The following is an 18,174-nucleotide window of genomic DNA, read 5'->3' as shown; positions in this document are numbered from 1 at the left end:
GCACCAGCTTTGTTTACTGTTGAAACGTCTATGAGGGTTGGAATTAGGTTATAGCTTACAACGACATCAACGACATCAACTTCCTAGTCGATTCTCTTCTTCGAGGGCTTATTTACTTTTGGTGCAACAAATTAAGTTTCCAGTACTGCATGGATTTCAAATTTTACTATTGGAATCAAGAACAAAGTTTGCTTATATAAGAATTACGTAAGGCCAATTAAGGCATTCGGAATTGAAACTGGAGTGGATACCACTACAACAGGGTGAAAAATATCTACCGGCGAAATGCAATAGCTAGCTGGAGATAAAACAGATGTGCGAGGTCACTGACTTACTCAAATGGAGACGTAAGAGAAGAAAAGTATAGAACCGACATGTAAAGGCAATGACAGACAATCGGGTGGGAAAAATTGTGATGAAAGGTTAACTTACATGTTTTCATTGGAGGGGATTTTTGAGTGGCGGGTCCTAAGCCCCGCGCACAACCAGCTATCCTGAGATGATTCGCCTTCTCACGTTGGCTCACTCACGAACGGGTGTTCGGAAGCTACTCAGAGGATACTTGGGCTAATTCCGAGAGTTGTGAGCTGCTTGAACCATATGCAGAAGTATCGTCCTGGCTACTCCCAAGTGAATGGCGATCAGTAACTTTCCCCATTTGCGTGGACTTCCGCATATGGAACCATCCTCTAGACTTCGTTTATTTAAGAACCAGAATTAACACCTATAACAATGTCAGCCGTGAAATCCAACGTAGAATCTCTCTTGCCAACAAGTGCTACTTTGGGCTCAGAAGGCAACTGAGCAGTAAAGTCCTCTCTCGACGAACAAAACTAACTTCTTATAAGTCTTTCATTATGTCCGTCCTATTGTATGGCGCAGAAGCGTGGACGATGACAACATCCGATGAAGCGACGCTTGGAGTGTTTGAGAGAAAGATTCTGCGTAAGATTTTTGAACCTTTACACGTTGGCAACGGCGAATATCGCAGGCGATGGAACGATGAGCTGTTTGAGCTTTACAACGGCATAGACATAGCGCAGCGAATAAAGATCCAGCGGCTACGTTGGCTGGGTCATGTCGCCCGAATGGATACAAATACTGCGGCTCTGAAAGCATTCGATGCGGTACCAGTTGGTGGTGGCAGAGGAAGAGGAAAGCTTCCTGTGTGTTGCAAAGATCAGGTGAAGATGGACTTGGAAGAGGAAGGTCTCCTCTGCGTTTTGGAAAGCCCAGGTAGAGATGGGCTTGGTTTCACTTGGTGTGTCCAACTGGCGCTGGTTATGGCGCCAATTGAGAAGAAGAAGAAAGGTTAACTTAAAACGCCACGACCTTCAGGAAGACCACCAAAGCGTTGGCACGAGTGTTGCAAGTCTGGATCCCACAATAATTATATTTTTTATTTTAGAAAACAATAACATATTGCAATTTTTTTTCATTGAAAAAACAGGACCTTGTACAGTACCTGTAATAAAGATGAAGAAGAAGAAGAAGCAACACTTCTTTGTTTTCTTTGACTTTTTTCGATATTTATGATGTCACTGCAGCAAGTTTAAAATTTTTTTTACGAAACTAAAATCTGGCGCAGCTAAAGAGAATAAATAAGAAAAATTTGCTTGTGAGTTAATACAAATTTTTTCCTGTATATATTGTCGAAATAGTTTACAGATTAGCATCACACCAAAGTTCCACCAAAGTGCCACCAAAACTTGCAACATAATAAGCCAGGGGATCCACACATAAACACAAACGCACACACACAAATGCATATTTTCGCCGCCACACAAAGTTCAGCCACGCGAACAATCCTCAGAAAATCACGAAATCAAGCAATCAGTTGACAAAGAGCAGTCCAAAGAAAGGCAAAAAGCTACTAAAAAATGTTTAACTCAACTTATGCGTCACCACTACTTACACATAACCATCCGCAGCCAATGAACTGTCAACAAGAATACTGACGCGCCAAACAAATGTCACGCTGTTTTGATTTATTTGTGAAACGTTGCAATTCATAGTCGTCCAACAAATAACGCAAAATAACAAAAAACACACACATGTGAATTAAATATGTTGCCAGGCGCACTCATATCAGCATATGTATGTGTTTGTGTGTGTGTGTGCGTAAGCACTTGGGTATGTAGTTAATCATATAACTATGTTTGGTCGCACAGCGGTAGTCGCCTTTTAAGTTAATTTATAACTGAAGCCAAAATGCCAAGCCAGTCACATGCAACATTTTATGGCAAATGCCATGTGCGGTGTATGAGCGCGTGCCCATGTATGTGTGCACATAAATGAGAGTAAATGTGGTATTTGTGTGTATTTATTTTCGTAGTTTTGCATTGCCATACGTGTGACTTTCACGCGGCAGTCAGCTGAATACGTTTAACTCTGTATACAAGTGTATGCGTGGGCATGTCTGCAAGTGTGTGTGTGCCCATATAAGTATGCATAGCTAAAAAAGCTCAAAATATGACAATCAAGCTGTGAGAGTTTGAAAATGTGCCATGTAGGAAATTTGTGTTCTGTTAGGCGGAGCGAAAGTTAACTTTCTTAGAGAAAGTCAATAACACTCACAAGACATCATGCATGACTGGTCATATAAACTTTCTTCCATGCATCACAAGTAGCCAATCTGGGGACTACAGACGATTTCTTAAAGGTTTTCGTTCCCCAAATCGCGGAAGCTTCTGAAAGAAATTTTAATGTTTAATGAAACAATAAAATCACTGAATGAAAAGCCTTTAAATGCGATAGTCGAATAAGAAATAGGTAATTTTGAATACTGCGCAAACGAAAATTTACTTTACCATTCAAAAAGTTATTATTTTAACCAACTGTTTTTATTTTTTATTGAGGACATCATGCATGACTGGTCATAGAAACTGTCTTCGATACGTTAAAAGCAGCTTGGGGTATATTACTTGTACAATAGATTTATCAACAGTTTTTTATACTCAAAACCTCAGTAGCTCATAAAAGAAATTCTAATGCTTAATAATTTAATTAAATAGTAAAAACTACTGAAGGAAAATCCTTCAAATGCGCTATCCAATTGGAAATAAGGAACAATTTTATACACTACGTCGATCAAAATTTGCCTTGAAGTTTTCATAGAGTTAATATTTCATCTCAACGTGTATTTTTTTGATTGAGGACATCATGCATGACTAGTCATCGAAGATGTCTTCGGTGTACCAAGAGTATTTTAGGGTGTACCATAAACGATTTATCAAAATCAATTATTCCTAAAGCTTCTGAGACTCATAAAAAGATTATTGTACCTATATGAATAATTATTTGGTAAAAATCAGGTGAATGACAAGTCTTCAAATGCTTTAGCCAAAATGGGAAAATTAAAAAAATTAAAATTTTAGAACGTGAAAAATTAAAAGGAAAAAATCGTACTTATACAACGAATGAGTTATTAATTTGCAAAATATCAAAGGGATAATTGCTTTGCACTTAGTTACCCGCATAAGGCAAATTAGGCAAATAGTCGTTTGCTGTAATTATTTAGATATGGAGAATGAAAAAAGGTCAATCGTAAGGAGGCAAGATTTTACGGCTATGCTGTGCTTCTGTGTCAAAAGACGTCTGATTACAGCCTTGTCCAATGCATCGAATAACTTGTACAAAATAAATTAAGCTTTCTGCAGCTCAAAGCTTCTAAAAACATGAAAGCTCGAAAGCAACTAGAGTTGGGAAAGAGTTGCAGCTTTCTTCTGGTGAACTCCTGTAAGGAGGAACTCAAACGTCTCGGACGTGCAGGAAACATTTCCCTTATCTGGGATATCAGGAATATAGAAGGCAATGAAATTGCCGATGAGCTTGCCAAGAAGGGGTCGGCAGAACCGGTTCCAGCTGTCCCCTTCTCAGACATCGGTGTCCCCTTGGCCGTTGTTAAAGGGCAACTACACAATTTCTTTCTAAAAAAAAGCGCAAGACAGATGGAAGTCTGTCTCAGCGTGTGCTATTTCGAAAACGCTATGGCCTCAATACGATAGAAAGAGAACGCTTAAGGTGTTGGGAATCCCCCGCCATTCAATATCCAAACTCATTGCGGTGTTCACTGGTGACTAGGTGATCGGTTCTCATGCGGAGAAGCTTGGAATTCCATACCACCTCTTTTGCAGAGAAAGAGACTGTTGAACACTTTCTCTGCAAATGTCCGACTCTGGCGGCTAGGTGCTTGAGATTCCTTTGCGTGCCCTTTGGGGATGATTTGAAGAAATTCTCCAGCCGAGATCCGTTTTCTCTCCTCCACTACATCAACAGCACTGGGTGGCTGTAGACGGGTTTTTCTCTTCTCTAAATCTTTTCACAGGTAGTGGTCCACATTATGGTATCAAAACGGCACGTAAGTGCTAGTTGAAGTGTACTTCCCTGGGAATGAAAGGAGTTATCAAAAGAAATTGAGGGCCTTCCGCTCCAGTTAAATTAATCATATCATAAACTTTTTTACCCTCTTACCCTTTTATAAGGAGCCTAATAATGAGCGAGGAAATTAATAAGCTAAAAATTGTTTACAGCGGAGGAAAAGCTTTCGAAAGCCAATAGTTCAGATCTACATAGTCTTTATTTTCATATCCAGTAATGGAGATTTAAAAGCTGAAAAGCACGTTCTAAGATGTATTAGTTGTCAAAAATGGACAAGTGCAAAAATCCACATTTTTTCTCCATTTCCAAGTCAGTATTAAATTATTATAAACTTAATAGCTTTCTAGAGCTTTCACATACAAAAAACTTCTAAAAACTATAGTCAAAAACCTCATTTTTCTTCACTTCCGATCCCGCATTAACTTTTGGAAAATTTTGTAAGGCTTTCTAAAGTTTAATTATTATTATTATTATTATTATTATTAAATTTGTATAATAACAAGTTATACAAATATAAGAAGGCAGCAGCACTAGCAGCATGGGCCATCGTAACTCCCAGGTATAAGAAAGAATATTTTAAAAAGGCTAGAAAAGTTTTGTTTTTGCATTTCAGGCGCGGTACTAAAGTATTATGTACGTGTATGGACTTAAGAAAGTTCTCTAAAGCTTAATTAGATTATAAAGGGCAACAAGTTTTCGAAAGCCAAGAATTAAAATGCACATTTTTCCCAATTTTTTTACCTAATGTCAAAGTGCTATAAGTTTAAAGTAGCTTTCAAAAGCTTTATAATGTTTTAGCAATAAATAAGCTTTTAAAAGCCAAGACTTAAGATCCACGTTTTAGTTTCATTTTAAATCCAGTGCTAAATTACTACTAGTTGAGAAAGCTTTCAAGAGCTTTTGAAGACAGAGAACAACCGATAACCAAAGTCAAAGATCTAATTTTTCTTCACTTCCGATCCAATATTAAATTTCTAAAATTCTGGAGAGCTTTCTAAAGCTCAATTAGCTTTCAGCCTGAAACCAAGATAAATAAACTACAAATATTTCCTTAATTTATGGTTCAGTTTAAAAGTATTATAAGCTTAAAAGCTTTCCAAAGCTTTACTATGCTTTAAAGAAGAAGAAGCTTCTGAAAGCGACGTGTTAAGAACCACATTGTTGCTCCATTTCAGTTCTAGTGCTAACGTATTATAACCTCAAAAGAGCTTTCTAGGCTTTATTAACGTTTTGAGATGAAGAAGCTTTCGAAGGCCGTGAGTTAAGAGCCGCATTTTGTATTCTTGTTGTTGTTATTGCAGCAGCATAAACATTCCCCATACTTACATACGGGGAATGCTGCTGGAGGGACAGTTCTTGGCCTTGGATATAAATCCGGGTCGTTTCGGTAACGTAGAACCGACTGATTTTGTATGGCATCAAAGCATTATACGCCTGCCTAAAGCTTAACGAGTTTTCAGAGATGAAAAGGCTTTTGCAAGAAAAGATTTAACAGCCTTACTTTCCTCTGTTTCAAATCCTTGCTGAAGTCGCCCTTTGAAAGTGAAAACTCTTCTGAAACTTTTAGTATTGGCATACCCGCCGAAGAGCATGTCCAAAAGTTCGAGGTAACAGCTTTTTAAGCGACATGTAACACGCGAGCTAGTTAAGTTACTTACGTTACTAGTTAAGTGTCACGAGAATACTTCTGCCAATAATTCACTCAAAATCGGTTCAATTCGCCGATGTGTAGAAAAGAGAGAAATTGAACAGGAGGAATAGAACGAGAAGACGGGAAGATTTAAAAAGCTCAGCATGCGAACGCAAATTCTCACGAGGAAGTGTTGAATTGTGTTTGCCAGCGAATTGTGGCAGAAGTTGTTGATGAGCTAAGCATAACAAAGCTTGCGTGCTGACATTCAAAAAGGCTTCCCAAAAGCCCATCAGTCAACCGGTAATGATGGCAAGACCTACAAGCTTGTACGATTGATTGAGTGCTGTTGACGCAAAGAATCCGAAGGATATGTTTTGGAGTGTGGCGCTTGAAATGATCTCGAAAATGATGAATTTGCTAAATCAACCCATATAAACTGTTGCGCCTTGTTGAGTGCACAAAACAAATAACAAAAAATAAAAAAAAATGTGCCTACTCATTATTGCCGCCGACTGCGATGTGTGCCTGTGCCAGCGAGCTAAGCCGCCTGAGCGAAGTGAATGTGAAAATTGCAGAAAAAAACGCATTCGATTGGAAAATATGCAGCACTGCATCCTTACAGTTTTACTTCAACTTTTTTTCGCAAAACAATATCTGCTTGGCTTGCAAAAAATCTCTTGTTCGTGCTATTCCCAAAATCAAGCAGTGGATGATTGCCCTTTTATTGCTATTCGGCGTTATTCGCTTCAAACTACTCAATTTCATACAAACAGCAAAAACAAAAATTCCACTCAATATCAAGCGGCAAATTGACTTGGCAGCAACGGGCGTTAGTGCGCCTAAAAGCAGATTACCAAATGCTTTATTGGTTGTTTGTTATAGAATTTCTTTTTCAATTTGGCGCATTTTATATTGTCTTTCAACATCTCCTCAGCATTTATCGTGGTTTCTAGTGCCCTAATTCAGCGGCTTTGTATTGGAAAATATTTTCTACTCGAATGATTGAATCAATTTGAATTTGGAGATTTTTAATTTTAGTTTCGATTTTGGTAATATGGCCTCCATATTCCGAACTTTATTAACTCAATTTCACGCTTTTAATAATATCAACATTTGTAAGCAAAATTTGAAGCTGACTCAAAGGCTGTTAAAAATCACAGCTAACATTTTATATACCAAACATCGTTGAGTTTTTTTCAAAGCGGTAAGCTTTGGAAAGTAGAAATTTCTAGAACTGTATGAAGCTTATAACAGTTGTTATTGAAGGGTAACAAATTTCAAAAGCATACAAAAACAAATTTGTTTTGAAACCTAAGATTATCCAGAAGTGTATTGAGATAGAGAGCTTTAAAGCTCCCTAAATTATTACACGCTTAAAAAGCTGTCTAAAGCTTAACTAGTTTTCAGAAATGAAAAGACTTTTGTAAGAAAAGTTTAAACAGCCTTACTTTCCTCTATTTCAAATTCAGTATTGAAGACGCCCTTCGAAAGTGAAAACTATTCTGAAACTTTTAGTATTGGCATAGCCGAAAGTTTGAGGTAACGGCTTTTTAAGCGGCATATAACACGCAAACTAGCTAAGTTACTTACAACCAGTATAAATGCCCCCCAGAGGAATACTATTAAGTGTGTCACGAGAATACTAAACTTTTGCCAATAATTTACTGAAAATAGGTTCAGTTTGAAACCTAAGATCACGCAGAAGAGTATTGAGATAGAGAGCTTTGATGAAGTAGAGAAGTTAACAAATAAGAGCTTTTTCTTAGCCTTAACGCTCTCGATAAATATAAAGACTAAAAACTGAAAAATTAGTAAGGAAAAGCTGCATGCAAACTTTTTAGAACTATTTTCGTAGCTCTGCAAAAATGTTGCGAAAAGAAGAATTTGTAATGTATCTGGAATTAAAAGAGCTTGTATGTATTTATTTATTTAAGAGAAATATTTATTAAAAATTTAAAGCTCTTTAGAACTGACAAGCTTGTGAAACCTTGCTGGTTATCACCACAAATAATTTAAAACAGAAAATAATTAATAAACTTGCAAAAAGCTCCTTAGAGCTTTTAAACTTACAAGTAACTTGCTAATTAAAACTCTACATTTTCAAAGTAGGAGTTTTTTATTTTATTTTTGAATATAATAATAACCGGACACAGTTACGCCCGTAAGAGCTTACTTATAACCAAAGCATTTAAAGATGAGAATTGAGAGTTCGAGAAGAAAAATACTAAAAAAAATAATCAAGGGAATTGCGTAACTTTATTAGAGCCTTAAAAGCTCCGGCAAGCTTCCAGGCTTTTAAGCTCATAAGATATAAAAGATGACTAGGTTTTTACTACACCGTAATTTAAATGGGTTTTCCATAAAAATATTTTTTAAAAGCTCCGGAAAGCTTTCAGGCGTTTAAGCTCATAAGATATAAAAATGCCTAGGTTTTTACTACATCGTACTTTAAAAAGGTTTTCCATACAAATACTTTTTAAAAGCTCTCAAACATTTGCTAGAAGCTTACATACTAAACTTTCCTCAACTATAGGTTTATAAAAGCTTATAAGTAAACAAAGCGAAGAAATTTGAAGCTCAAGGGGGAAAAGCTGCAATAAGCCTGAAAATATTGCTTTTGACAAACTAAGCTTTTTGAAAAGGTAAACCACTTTATGAAGCTTTTAAGGTTATAAGATATACATTTTTTTAAATTCTTACTACATCGTAATTTAAAAAGGTTATCCATGCAAATATTTTTTAAAAGCTCTCAATTAATTCAAAATTACTTCAAAACATTTACTGGAGTGTTATGGAAAGCTCTCGGACAGCATAGGTTTATAAAAGCTCAAAAATAAAAAGATCGAGCAAGTTTAAAGTGTAAGGAGGAAAAGCTAAAGTGAGTTTGAAAATATTGCTTGTGGCATACTAAGCTTTTTAAAATGGCAGACGATTCTATGGAGCTTTCGAGCTTGTAAATATATGGTTACTGAAATGTAATTAGCTATGCGCATAATTTTATTTAAAGTTTTTTATTTTTATTTTTTTTTTGTTGAGAAAGGCGAGTTATCGTATAAGTAAAGCTTAAAAAAACCCCTTCGTTGAGCTTTCAATAACTTCGTTGGCCATAATACAAATGTGGTATCTATAATAAATATTTTCATCTTAAATGCGCACTTTTCTGCTTTCATGCCATGACTTTCACGCTCTGCGCCTAAAAGCCGTCTGCAACGCACAAATTAGTCCGTATGTGAGGGCAATCCTACTACTAAAGGGTGATTTTTTAGCTATTATCTTTTTAAACAGTGGGTTTAAACATCTGACGCACGTTTCATGTTTCGTTTCACAGTCAAGCATCTTCAGTTTGGTCTATAATTTCACCATGAATCGTCTTACAAACGAACAACGCTTGCAAATCATTGAATTTTATTATAAAAATGCGATTTCTGTTAAGAAAGTTTATAGCGCGCTTCTTCCAGTTTATGGTCAGTTTAATCGGCCCACTGAAGCGGCTATCCGAGCTATTGTGACTAAATTTAGAACCAAATTTACATTATTGGACATCAAACCACCAACACGCTTACGTAGAGTGCGAACTGAAGATCGCAGCTGTATCGGCCAGAGTTAATGATGACCATCATCAATTATCGATTCGTCGCCGTTCGTGGCGATTGGTCCTCTGTTACTCAACAACGTGGAACATTTCGCTAAAGGATTTAAGTGTGAAGTCTTTCAAAATACAGCTGGTGCAAGAATTGAAGCCGAACGACCTACCACAACGCAGAATTTTTGGTGAATGGGCTCTTTGAAAGTTAGCCGAAGATCCACTTTTTTATCGAAAAGTTGTGTTCAGCGACGAAGCTCATTTTTGAATCAATGGGTAAGTAAATAAGCAGAACGTCGATTTTGGAGTGAAGATCAGCCAGAAGAATTGCAAGAGCTACCAATGTATCCAGAAAAGGTCTCAGTTTGGTGCGGTTTATGGGCTGGAGGTATCATTGGACCGTAGTTCTTCAAAGATGCTGCGAATCGTAACGTAACTGTGAATGGTGAGCGCTACCGTGAAATGATATCCAACTTTTTTTTTGCCTAAAATGCAAGAGCTTGACTTGCAGGATATGTGGTTTCAGCAAGACGGTGCCACATGCCACACAGCACGCGTAACAATGTACCTGTTGAGAGGCGAGTTCGGTGAACATTTTATTTCACGTTCGGGACCTGTCAATTGGCCACCCAGATCGTGCGATGTAACGCCTTAAGATTATTTTTTGTGGGGCTATGTTAAAGCTCTGTCTATTCAGACAAGTCTGCTTCAATTAACGCATTGGAAGACAACATTAAATCATTTATATGTGAGACACCGGCCGAAACATTGGAAAGAGTATGCCAAAATTCGACTAAGCAGATGGACTATTTAAAGCGCAGTCGCGGTCAACATTTGCATGAAATTATCTTCAAACATTAAATTATACGGACTGCACTATCGATTGAAATAAAAATTTCATGCATTTTTCTGAATTTTACGTGTCTTTTTTTGAAAAACTTTCCTATAGCTCTTAAAAAATCACCCTATATAATCGTAGGCGTGCATATGTTTGCCTGGCAGGATGTACTTGAATATGCATTTCTAAGTGTGTTGTATATCATAACAGGCCAATGAATAATTTAGCACAGCATTTTTTAGATTCGCTGTGTCGTTGTTGTTGCACCACATCACATGTGCAGATGTGTGAAAGTGTATAACAAATTTTTAACAACGCCGTATAAACTTGTTCGCATTTTTTGTATTAGTATTCTGTATGGTCGTAAAATTTATGCTTTTTTCGGAGCAAAATTTTTTCAATTCTCCTTTTGTATCGACATTTTTTTTTCTCACTTTTCTATTTTGCCGGCAAGCAACACATGCTGGACTTCCCATAAAAATCATTTCATTTCCTTTTGTTGGCCTGCAGCAGCAACAGTTAGCTGGAAGCAGCACATACAAACACGAATATCTGTATTAGTATGCATAAATATAAAGCGGGCTAGAGGAGAATTGGCCGAAATTTAAAAATATGTTTGTATGTTTTGTATTTTATTCACTTTGCTGCCCACCCAATACTTATACGTATCCCCACGCTTCACAGCCCACTATTTATGGTCATACGCCACTGCTGGATTACGGCTGCATGTGGAGCTATAAATAAATTTCCAGGTTCGGCGTCAAAAAATGAAAATAAACACAAAATAGAAAATTCGAAAGGAGAAGCTGAATGTGGAATACTGAAAAAATTTCAAAACAGAAGCAAAAAGTAGAAATCAACGAGCAGCGGTCTTGTTAAGGAAAAGGGTTATAAAAAATATGTTCACAGCATTTTTTATGCGCTCATTTTAACGCAGTACGCGCACAAAAGTAGGCTACAAATTGTCGGCTTCCTCTATTTTCGTTTTCGTACATTGAACTTGTGGAACAACTCGGCGATGCAGCAACAATTTGCTGGAGTAACTGTAAATAAAAGGGGGAAGAAGAGAATTCGAAGAGTGAGTGAGTGAGTGAGCGGTGAGAAAGCTACAAATTAGGCGGTAATTTTCGAATTTGTTGCTTGACCGCACACTCATGCGACCACACACAATGCGTTCGAGATGATGTGAAAAGGTACGGCAAGAAAATGTATTTCGAAAGTGAAAATTGTCATCAAGTGTGTGAGTTTGATAGACACGCCACAAAATGGTATTTAGTCGCAGCTCGGGAGCTCTGTACTTTTCGCCGACGTCGGCCAAGTGCCGAAAAAGTAGGAGAATAAGTTTGAATGCAGAATTGGATAAAACATAAAATCTCAAATTAAGTGAATTTTGACTGTTATAAATTACCGAATAACAACATAAAATTGCTTCACCGTCAAATACAAGGAAATGCTGGTCACGATGGCCTTATTTTAGAAGTAGACTCTAGTAGACTCGCGGTTGAGCTTAAGCGCCATCTAACGAATTCAAATTCAGACTCAATTTGGTGTGCATGAAATTCATTGAGCTCGAACTCTATGCGCTAATTTCGAAAGCCTAATTTCACTACATGAGTTGCAGCTTTGAACGAAAGTTATTAGGTTATTTGCCTAAAAATAGAGCATGCATGCTGTTTTGCTTATACTGGCATCATGAAAAACTTGTCTGAAAAATTTTCTTTACATATTTTGTATTTCGAGCGCGAAAAAAATGTATATAACCATAAGTGGCATGATGCAAGACATGTCAGCGATAAGTCATGCATGCGTTTTAAGGCGAAATTTTAACTTTAATATAGATTTCAACCAAGAACGCAAAAAATTTTCTTGTCGTGCATGGAATATACAATGAGCATATCATGAAAATAATGCAAGGAAGCCAATAAATACTACATCCACACATTTAGAAACATTTTTAAACCCAAACTTCCTCTCCCTTCACCTAAACACCTGCAAATTTCATATATTTTTGGTTTACATCCTCTTTTTGTTTGGCACATGTTGTGCTTCCCGCCAAATTTGATTAGTCAGTTTACCAGCAGTTCCCGTATTTTTAACAGCAGCTGAAATATTTCGAATTGATTGCTAGCTACCCTTACGGATTTTTGCCTTTGAGTTACCAAAGATCTGTCTATGGTTTTCTCCTTGTCAATTCAAATCAGCGTTAATGTCGCCCCCGGCGTGAAAACGTACACATACTACTAATGACAACAACAAAGGAATAACAAAAAAGTATAGAAAAAAAAAAGAATTAAAAAAAAAATTTAAGAAAATAAAAAAGTAAGAAAAAATAAATCAGTTTGTAAGTGGGGAATGCTACGACTCGCTAAAAAAAACCAAAAACAAAGCGAAAAAAAATTATAAATTGGAAAGAAAAAAAAAACATGAAAATGTGATCAACGGCGCAAATTAAATGAAATTCCGAGTTTGCATAAATTAATTAAAGGGATTACAGCGCTGTAAGCGGCACCAACAACAACGCCATAACCAACGATTTGCAGCCCTCTGCAGGTGTACACGTAAATATGTATTAGGCGGGTGGTGTTTTTTCACAGCCTTATAATGCGTGGTGCGGTTAGCAGAAGAAGAAAGGTGGAGAGAAAAAAACAGAGAAATAAAGAAAAAATAATAAAAAAAAGAAATAAAAAGAAAACAAAAAATGGAAAAAAGTGAAAAAAATCAACATTCGAAAAAAAACATTCAAAAGTGAGAGTAGGGAGTCTGTAAGAAAGGAAAGTACAATATATTTTTTAATAGCAAAAGCAGGGTTTTTATTATATTAGTTTAATTCTTAGAATTGTTAAGTCCTCACTAAATCATACAGAACCAATTTAAACAAGTTGTCCCAGGCTGTGTATGCCTGTAATACACCTAACAGGAAGATTCGAGGTGTTTAGTCTCATACAGTAGACAGAATATTTGCTGTGATTGTACAAACAGTCTTACTCTAAAGGGTGGTTTCATGGTGATCAACGCTAATTAGAAATTCCTCTAGAAGCAAAACACGCGCTCTCATGAGTGTTTGTCCCTTTCTTTCACAAAACAAAAAAAAAACTTTTCTTCACTTTTCTACCAGCAAAGCTCCACAGTAGAAGGCAAACTAGTTGCAATAGGGCCAGATTAAATGCAACTTAGACCTAGAGGAAGCTTAGGTTTGGGCACTGGAAAATTATGTTTTATGTTTAATTTAGAATACTTGGGCACAGGTAAATTCTGGTATATTTTTCAGCAAATTCTACAATATTTGGGTACTGGAAAATTCTATTTGATTTTTCAGCAAATTCTACAATATTTGGGCACTGGAAAATTCTATACTTGGACGCGAAGTTAAAATTAAAAACTCAGAATGGTTCGATAAAGAATGCAAGAGGATGATTGACCTAAGAAATGAAACGAGGAAGAAATGGTTGCTGAAGAAAACTCGTGTCGCTGAAGAAATATTCATTGAAAAAAGGCGCCCAGCAACGAAAATGTGCCAAAGAAAGAAAAGAGATTCCATGAAAAAGGAGATAGAGTACCTGTGCATAAATTTCAACGGCAAGCAAACCCGCAAATTTTATAACAGTTATTCAAAGTTAAGGCAGAAAAGCGCGGATTTCAACCAAGGGCAAATATATGCAAGAACAAAAATGGTGATATACTTACGGAAGAGCAGGCGATAGTAGAAAGGTGGGTCGAGTACTTTAGAGAGCTGCTGAATGCTGGTGGAATTGGTGCTTTTACAGATATTAACATACTTCATGCGAACAACAACGCAGTTCTAAACCACCCTGACGAACAACCACCTAAATTACAAGAAATACTAGATGCAGTCAACTATATGAAAAACTTCAAAGCGCCTGGAGAAGACAATATAATAGCTGAGCTCCTAAAAAACGCAAGTACTAGTTTCATTGAAAGAATGCATTACCTGACCACATTGCTCTGGAACAATGAGACACTGCCAGGCGACTGGAACACAGCAATAATACTCCCCATTCACAAGAAAGGCGATAAATTAAACTGCAAAAACTATCGCGGGATTTCCCCACTCAACACAGCGTACAAAATCTTCACAAGAATTGTTAACAAAAGACTTATAGGCCACTCAGAAAGAGTATTTCCAGAGTATCACTGCGTATTTCGACCTGGAAGGTCAACAATAGACCAAATGTTTTCTCTCAAACAGTCCATGGAGAAATGTTTTGAGCATAACATTGGGCTGCACATGCTGTTTGTTGATTTCAAGCAAGCTTTCGATAGCATCAACAGGAGGGCCATCCCCACAATATTTCATAAATGCAAAATCCCAGACAAACTAACCAGAATAGTGATGATGACTCTGAAAGAACCTGTATCCAAAGTAATGATACCAGTTAAAGATCCGACCCCTTCAGAATTAAAACTGGAGTAAGACAAGGGGATACGCTCTCATCAACAATCTTCAACCTTATACTATGCTGTGCCATCGATGATGTAAGTGACGCAAAAAGGACTGGACATATTTTAAACAGAACTACCCAATTATTCGCATACGCAGATGACATAGCAATTGTCAGCAAAAATATCCGCGCTCTAACCAAAACCTTAGCTGATATTGAAATTGCTGCTAGTAAAATTGGTCTTAAAATCAACGAAGATGAGACAAAATATATGATGATGTCCAGACAAAATAAACCAACATCAGGCAAACTGAAAATTGCCGATTTTTCTTTTGAAATCGTTGAATCCTTTACCTATTTAGGCTTCAAACTGAGTAGAGACAATTCAATGAGACTCACTATCGATGAGAGAATTCTAGCAGCGAACAGATCGTATGCGTCGTTAACGAAACTATTCAAATCAAAATTATTAAACAGACAATGCAAATTTACTCTGCATAAAACCATCGTTAGACCAGTATTATCCTATGCAGCTGAATCGTGGACGCTAATTGAAGTAGATAAAACAAAACTGCAAGCCTTCGAACAAAAAGTACTCAGAAGAATTTTCGGAGCAATCAAAGATCATGGCGACTGGCGGACAAGATGGAACGACGAGCTAGATCAACTGATAAAGGGCGAAAATGTTGTACATTTCATCAAAACGCAGCGGTTAAGATGGCTGGTCACATCACAAGAATGGACGGTACGAGGGCGCAGAAGAAAATCGTAGAAGCTAGAGCGTTCAACACTAGAGCAAAAGGAAGGCCGAGAACAAGATGGACCGACGAACTAGAGGATGACATCAAGAAACTTAGGATAACGAACTGGAAAAAAGTCGCAAGCGTTCGAGACGTATGGAGGTCCCACGTGCAGCAGGCCAAAGCTCACAAAGAGCTGTAGAGCCAAAAGATGATGACACTGGAGAATTCTGTTTGATTTTTCAGCAAATTTTAGAATATTTGGACACTTGAAAATTCTGTTTGATTTTCCAGGATATTTTAGAAAATTTGGGCAAAGAAAAATTCTTGTTGATTTTAAAGCAAATTTCAGAATATTTGGGCAGTGGAAAATGCTGTTTGATAGTCCCGCAAAATTTAAAATGTTTAGGCACTGAAGAATTCTGCTTTATATTCCCACAAATTTTAGAGTATTTGGGCACTGGAAAATTCTGTTTGATTTTTCAGCAAACTTTAGAATATTTGGGCAGTGGAAAATGCTGCTTGACTTTTCAGCAAATTTTAGAATATTTGGGCACTGTAAAATTCTACTTGATTTTCCAGGAAATTTTAGAAAATTTGGGCACTGAAAATTTCTGCTTGATTTTCCAGGAAATTTTAGAAAATTTGGGCACTGAAAAATTCTGCTTGATTTTCCCGCCAATTTTAGAATATTTTGACACTGTAAAATTCCGAAAATTTAAGAAAATCAAACTAAACTAATTTCTTCTTTAATACTGACAACAAATTTTTAACAGTAACTCATGAAAAAAGAGACTATGAAATTGAAACGGCCCTAGGTACGAGCTCAACTACCACCTTAGCTGAAAGCTCAAAGCTAAATCGAAGGGTGGGTATTGGAAGTCACTTCAACTAAATCAATAAACCTGCCTATCTGGCTTCTGCAGCTTTTTTTCGAATAAACTAGCAGCGATAAAGGAGCCCACATTCAGGCTCAGAGATGCTTTTGTAGCAGTACAAGTTTTTTAGAAAAGCAGCCATCGCATCTCTACCACCTTCCCGAAGGTGGAAACTGGTGGGCCCAAAGTGGCCAAGTCCTACTAACCTCTCTTACACACTTTTTTGGTTTAATTTCTCCTTTTATAGACTAATTGTAAGTGAATGCATCCCAGTACAATTTTCCACCTTAAATTTAACTTCAATTTGCTTCCAACAAATCAAACGCCAATGCTTCAAGTCACATTTGCTATGCAACCATACAGAATCTCTTTTCATTTCAAGTCATTCACGATTCAACTTGGCACTCTTTAGAGTTTTATTTTTTTGTTTTTCTTTTTTCTTTTTAGTTATCATTGCATTAGACAATAGATTTGACTTCTTTGCGTTATTCACTGGAAATAGCTTTTAATAGAAGTGATTGAGAGGACATGCGATGAAAGCAGTGCAAAAGGAACGAATGCTTATAAAAGGGTAGCGAAAAAATAGAGTACAAAAGTTTGCAAGAACATCAGTCTTTACGCTTCATAGTATTGGTTGTATTGGTTCGGGCATTTGAATTGAGTGGTGAACTGAAGGGAAAGTCGGACTTTCAATTGTAGCACAAACTTCGGTAGCTGCAGCGCTTATTAGCACACTTTCCACAGGTTTTGTTGTTGTTTTTTTTTCTTAAGTTTTTCTTTTGTACACAAAAACCATTTATAAAATAATTGAGCGCCACCTGAACGACTAAACCAAAGCCCATATGAAAAGGTTTATTTTGAGATTCACTAATTCATCGAATGTAATGGAAAACATTTAAGGGTTAGAGAGGGATATTAAAGAAACGAAACAAAAAACAAAGAAGGAAGTCAAGAAAATGGAGCCATGGTAAAGACAATCCTCATAAACTGCTACCAATTTAAAAAGAAAAACCCGCAAATGTTTATAGAACAAATTTTCGCCACTTTTACTTTTCCAATATTTGTGCCATTAGTTCCTTCTTACTTCAATTCTAACCTACTTTCTTCTATTCTGTTCCATCCTTTTCGCCACTTTTCCTTTTCCAATACTTTTACCATTCCTTCTGTCTTACTTCACTTCCAAAATACTTTCTCATCTAACTTTCATTACAAAAAATTCCAAAAAATCTTTGAAACTACTTAAGTCGATACAGCACAACGTCCACCACCGAACTATTTTCATGCAGTAGAAAGTGAAATGGAGTAAAAAGCAGCTGCACAAGCTGCAAAGCTGATAACTGCTGAAGTTACCGAAGGCTGTGGTCATCAATTCCTAACCATCACCTCTATAATTTCTATAATAGTGTGCAGAGTGCCTAAGCTATTTACCCCAAATCCTAAAACCTCTAACTAATGTTATAATTTGTCACACGCCCACTACTTGGCACTTCTTTTCACTTTTTTCAGAAACTTTTCTTCCATTTTTCCAAATTCACTTCCCCCAAAAGACATAAATCATAAATTTCTGCGTCAAGCCAGAATTTTTCTTCTAAAAATCCACACAAATATGACACTCATACAGTCGCATGTGTGTGTGTGTGTGCGTGTGTGTTCACATATTATTTATACATTGTAGCACCCATTTACAATGTGTTTTTTTTTCGCCCGCAACTCAACCATCGC

This window comes from Anastrepha ludens, chromosome 6 (assembly GCF_028408465.1).
Source record: "Anastrepha ludens isolate Willacy chromosome 6, idAnaLude1.1, whole genome shotgun sequence".
In the NCBI taxonomy this organism is placed as follows: domain Eukaryota; kingdom Metazoa; phylum Arthropoda; class Insecta; order Diptera; family Tephritidae; genus Anastrepha; species Anastrepha ludens.
The sequence above is the reverse complement of the archived record's forward strand: the minus strand, read 5'-3'. Positions refer to the sequence as shown.